This window comes from Nuphar pumila, chromosome 16 (genome assembly GCF_984573655.1).
Source record: "Nuphar pumila chromosome 16, dmNupPumi1.hap1.1, whole genome shotgun sequence".
Classification (NCBI taxonomy): Eukaryota; Viridiplantae; Streptophyta; class Magnoliopsida; order Nymphaeales; family Nymphaeaceae; genus Nuphar; species Nuphar pumila.
The window spans coordinates 83,105,354-83,111,353 of NC_143264.1; positions in this window are offsets into that span (position 1 = coordinate 83,105,354).

A 6,000-nucleotide genomic window follows, 5' to 3' on the forward strand; every position below is an offset into this window, starting at 1 on the left:
GATCTATCCAGGAGAGATAGAATGGACAACATGGACAAGGGCTCAATTTTTAATGAATATTTTTGAAATTTATTAAGTTAATGATGCTAAATCCATTTTTTTGTTGTATGCATAGATTTTAGGGGGGTTTATATTTAAATCAATAATTTTGTAATTTATTGAGTGAATGATGCTAAATCCAAATATTTTTAGCATACATAGATTTTAGGGGGTTTTGTATTTTAATCCATCTACTTGCAATTTATTGAGTGAGTGCATGCAAATTCATTTTTTTTAGTATGCTTAAATTTTAAGAGTTTTGCATTTTAATTAATATTTTTGCAATTTATTGAGTGAATGATGATATTCAATTTTTTGTTGTCATCCTAAGTTTTAGGAATTTTTGTATTATAACCCTTATTTTTGAATTTATCGAGTGAATGATGTTAAATCTATTTTTTTAAGTATGTTTAGATTTTTATATTTTAATTATTTTATTTTAAATCATTAAGTGGATGAATGCTAAATCTTAATTTTGTTTTTTATCTTAGAATATCATTTTGTTGTCAAAATGTACAAAATAAACATTTTTGTCTAAATTATCAGTGATGATTAATCAAGCACGCGATACACATGGACAATAGTGTTATAATGTGGTCGATGCAAACGCTAGACAAGGACACCATGTGACCATCCTAAACATAGTCAAAACAAGGCTGGACAGAGCATAGTGTCCTTGTCCAACATTGTCCATGAATCAAACACTGTGCAAGAGTAAGTGGGGAATCTGGACAAGAGCAACATGTATGCTATTTTAGCTCCAACAATCATATGGTACCGCCTCATCCCCGTTTGAACCGGAGATGGAGGACATGAAACGGGGATGAAGGCGGGGGTGGAGGTTAAAATCCATCTCCGTGTCGGGATGAAGGCGGGGATGGAGGTTCTAATCTTGAGACGGGGCAGGGTGGAGACCTTGTCCCCCACCCTCGCACCGGTCCATTGCCATCCCTAACCCCATCCAACTGCCTCTCTCTCCTCTCTCTCGCATTGCTTTCTCTTCCCTTCTGTACTCCTCTCCACCGTCGGCGTTGTTTCTCTCAGGTTTTCAATAACTCCTCTATCGGTGGTGCTCTCTCTCTCTCTCTCTGACCCGATTCTAGGGTATTGATTGAGTGAATGCACTGAAAATCCAATAATTTTTTGTTCGGATATGCTTAGGTTTTAGAGGTTTTGCATTTTAATCTATATTTTTGCAATATCTTAAGTAAATAATAATAAATCTATTTTTTATATGCTTAGATTTTAGGGTTTTTTTGGTATTTTAGTCTTTGTTTTTAAAGTTTATTGAGGGAAGGTATGCAAAATCAATTTTTTAAGGTATACTTAGATTTTAGAGGTTTTTCATTTTAATCCATATCTTTGCAATTTCATGAGTAAATGATGTGATGTTAAATCCTATATTTTTTGTTGGGGTATGCTAAGATTTTAAGAGTTTTGCATCTTAATCAATATTTTTGCAATTTCTAGAGTAAATGATGATAAATCCTTTTTTTTGTATGCTTAATTTTTTGTTTTTTTTTAATTCCCTATTTTTTACAATTTATTAAGTGAATGCATGCAAAATACAAATTTTTTTCCAAGTATGCTTAGATTTTAAGGGTTTTGCATTTTAATCAATAATTTTGCAATTTATTGAGTTAATGATGTTAAGTCCATTTTTTTTTGTATGCATAGATTTTAGAGTTTTTTATATTTTAATCAATATTTTTGTAATTTATTAAGTTAATGATGCTAAATCCAAATTTTTTTTGTATGCATATATTTTAGGGGGGTTTATATTTAAATCAATAATTTTGTAATTTATTGAGTGAATGATGTTAAATCCAAATATTTTTGGCATACATAGATTTTAGGGGTTTTTGTATTTTAATCCATCTGCTTGCAATTTATTGAGTGAATGCATGCAATATCCTTTTTTTTAGTATGCTTAAATTTTAAGAGTTTTGCATTTTAATTAATATTTTTGCAATTTATTGAGTGAATGATGAAATTCAATTTTTTGTTGTCATCCTAGGTTTTAGGATTTTTTGTATTATAACCCTTATTTTTTAATTTATCGAGTGAATGATGTTAAATCTATTTTTTTAATTATGTTTAGATTTTTATAGTTTAATTATTTTATTTTCAATCATTAAGTGGATGAATTCTAAATCTTAATTTTGTTTTTTATCTTAGAATATCTTTTTGTTATCAAAATGTACAAAATTTAAACATTTTTGTCTAAATTATCTGTGATGATGAATCAAACACGCGATACACATGGACAATAGTGTTATAGTGTGGTTGATGCAAACGCTAGACAAGGACACCATGTGACCATCCTAAACATAGTCAAAACAAGATTGGGCAGAGCATAGTGTCCTTGTCCAACATTGTCCATGAATCAAACACCGTGCAAGAGTAAGTGGGGAATCTGGACAAGAGCAACATGTATGCTATTTTAGCTCCAACAATCATATGGTACTGCCTCATCCCCGTTTGAACCGGGGATGGAGGACATGAAACGGGGATGAAGACAAGGGTGGAGGTTAAAATCCATCCCCGTGTCGGGATGAAGGCGGGGATGGAGGTTCTAATCTTGAGACGGGGCAGGGTGGAGACCCTGTCCCCCACCCTCGCCCCGGTCCATTGCCATCTCTAACCCCACCCAACTGCCTCTCCCTCCTCTCTCTCGCACTGCTTTCTCTTCCCTTTTGTACTCCTCTCCACCAGCGGCGTTGCCCCTCTCAGGTTTTCAAGAACTCCTCTATCGGTGGTGCTCTCTCTCTATCTATCTATCTATCTCTCTATCTCTCTCTCTCTCTCTCGTAAGCCTAACCCGATTTTAGGGTCAGGGTTTGCTAAATCCTATTTTTTTTTAGGAGGCTTAGATTTTAAGGCTTTTGCATTTTAATCTTTATTTTTGTAATTGATTGAGTGAATGCACGCAAAATCCAATAATTTTTTGTTCGGCTATGCTTAGGTTTTAGAGGTTTTGCATTTTAATCCATATTTTTGCAATATCTTAAGTAAATAATAATAAATCTAGTTTTTATACGCTTAGATTTTAGGGTTTTTTTGGTATTTTAGTCTTTGTTTTTAAAGTTTATTGAGGGCATGCATGCAAAATCAATTTTTTATGGTATACTTAGATTTTAGAGGTTTTTCATTTTGATCCATATCTTTGCAATTTCATGAGTAAATGATGTGATGTTAAATCCTATATTTTTTTGTTGGGGTATGCTAAGATTTTAAGAGTTTTGCATCTTAATCAATATTTTTGCAATTTCTAGAGTAAATGATGCTAAATCCTTTTTTTTGGTATGCTTAATTTTTAGTTTTTTTTAATTCCCTGTTTTTTACAATTTATTAAGTGAATGCATGCAAAATACATTTTTTTTCCAAATATGCTTAAATTTTAAGGGTTTTGCATTTTAATCAATAATTTTGTAATTTATTAAGTTAATGATGTTAAGTCCATTTTTTTTTATGCATGGATTTTAGAGTTTTTTATATTTTAATCAATATTTTTGTAATTTATTAAGTTAATGATGCTAAATCCAATTTTTTTTTGTATGCATAGATTTTAGGGGGTTTTATATTTAAATCAATAATTTTGTAATTTATTGAGTGAATTATGCTAAATCCAAATATTTTTGGCATACATAGATTTTAGGGGGGTCTGTATTTTAATCCATCTGCTTGCAATTTATTAAGTGAATGCATGCAAATTCCTTTTTTTTAGTATGCTTAAATTTTAAGAGTTTTGCATTTTAATTAATATTTTTGCAATTTATTGAGTGAATGGTGAAATTCAATTTTTTGTTGTCATCCTAGGTTTTAGGATTTTTTATATTATAACCCTTATTTTTTAATTTATCGAGTGAATGATGTTAAATCTATTTTTTTAAGTATGTTTAGATTTTTATATTTTAATTATTTTATTTTCAATCATTAAGTGGATGAATGCTAAATCTTAATTTTGTTTTTTATCTTAGAATATCTTTTTGTTGTCAAAATGTACAAAATTTAAACATTTTTGTCTAAATTATCTGTGATGATGAATCAAACACGGGATACACATGGACAATAGTGTTAGTGTGGTCGATGCAAACGCTAGACAAGGACACCATGTGACCGTCCTAAACATAGTCAAAACAAGACTGGACAGAGCATAGTGTCCTTGTCCAACATTGTCCATGAATCAAACACCGTGCAAGAGTTAGTGGGGAATCTGGACAAGAGCAACATGTATGTGCTTTCTCTCTCTCTCTCCCCCCTCCCACAGTCGATGCCTCTCTCTTAGTCAACGTCTCTCTTTCACACAGTCAATGTCTCTCTCTCTCGTAAGTCTAACCCGGTTTTAGGGTTAGGGCTTGCTAAATCCTATTGTTTTAGGACACTTAGAATTTAAGTTTTTTGTATTTTAATCTTTATTTTTGCAATTGATTGAGTGAATGCACGCAAAATCCAATAATATTTTTGCAATATCTTTAGTAAATAATAATAAATATATTTTTTATGCTTAAATTTTAGAGGTTTTATGTATTTTAGTCTCTATTTTTACAGTTTATTAAGGGAATGCATGCAAAATCATTTTTTTTAGGTATACTTAGTTTTTTGAGGTTTTTCATTTTAATCTATATCCTTGCAATTTATTGAGTAAATGATGCTAAATCCTATGTTTTGTTATTGGGGTATGCTAAAATTTTAAGAGTTTTGCATCTTAATCGATATTTTTACAATTTCTTAAGTAAATGATGCTAAATACATCTTTTTGTATGCTTAGTTTTTAGTTTTTTTATTTCCTATTATTTGCAATTTATTAAGTGAATGCATGCAAAATCCAAAAAAAATTCTCAATTATGCTTAGATTTTAAGAGTTTTGTATTTTAATCAATAATTTTGCAATTTATTAAGTTAATGATGCTAAATCCATTTTTTTTTGTATGCATAGTTTTTAGGGGTTTTTATATTTTAATTAATAATTTTGCCATTTATTGAGTTAATGATGCTAAATCCATTTTTTTTTTGTGCATAGATTTTAGGTTTTTTTATATTTTAATCAATAATTTTGCAATTTATTGAGTGAATGATGCTAAATCCGATTTTTTTTGTTTGCATAGATGTTAGGAGGGGTTGTATTTTAATCCATTTGCTTCTGATTTATTGAGTGAATGCATGCAAAATCTATTTGTTTTAGTATGCTTAAATTTTAACAGTTTTGCATTTTAATCCATATTTTTGCAATTTATTGAGTGAATGATGAAATTGATTTTTTTTTGTATGCCTAGATTTTAGGATTTTTTGTATTGTGACCATTATTTTTCAATTTATCAAGTGAATGATGTTAAATCTATTTTTTAATGTATGTTTAGAGTTTTGTATTTTTATTTTTATTTTTTGCAATCATTGAGTGGATGCATGCTAAATTTTAATTTTTTTTTATCTCAGAGTATCTTTTTGTTGTCAAAATGTAAAAATTTTAAATATTTTTGTCTAAATGGTCCGTGATGGTGAATCAAACATGCGATACACATGGACAATAGTGTTCTAGTGTGGTCAATGCAAACGCTAGACAAAGACACCATGTGACTGTCCTAGACATAGTGAAAACAAGACTGGACAGAGCATAGTGTCCTTGTCCAACATTGTTCATGAATCAAACACCGTGCAAGAGTTAGTGGGGAATCTGGACAATAGCAACATGTATGTTATTTTAGCTGCAACAATAATATGGTACTAAACTTAGGGCGGTATAACCATAGTTTCCATAATCGAACATGGGAGGAAGCCATTCATGAAGCAAAAGCCAACAAAAATTAATGTTGTTGTAAATCACTTATACATGAGGTGTTGCAAAAATATGTGAAAAGTGATAAAGAAAATATGTAGCAAGTGAAAGTGGAAATAATGGGAAACAACATTTATGAAACTATGTAAAGATGTAGAAGAGAATATTGGTCTTTTATAACTAAA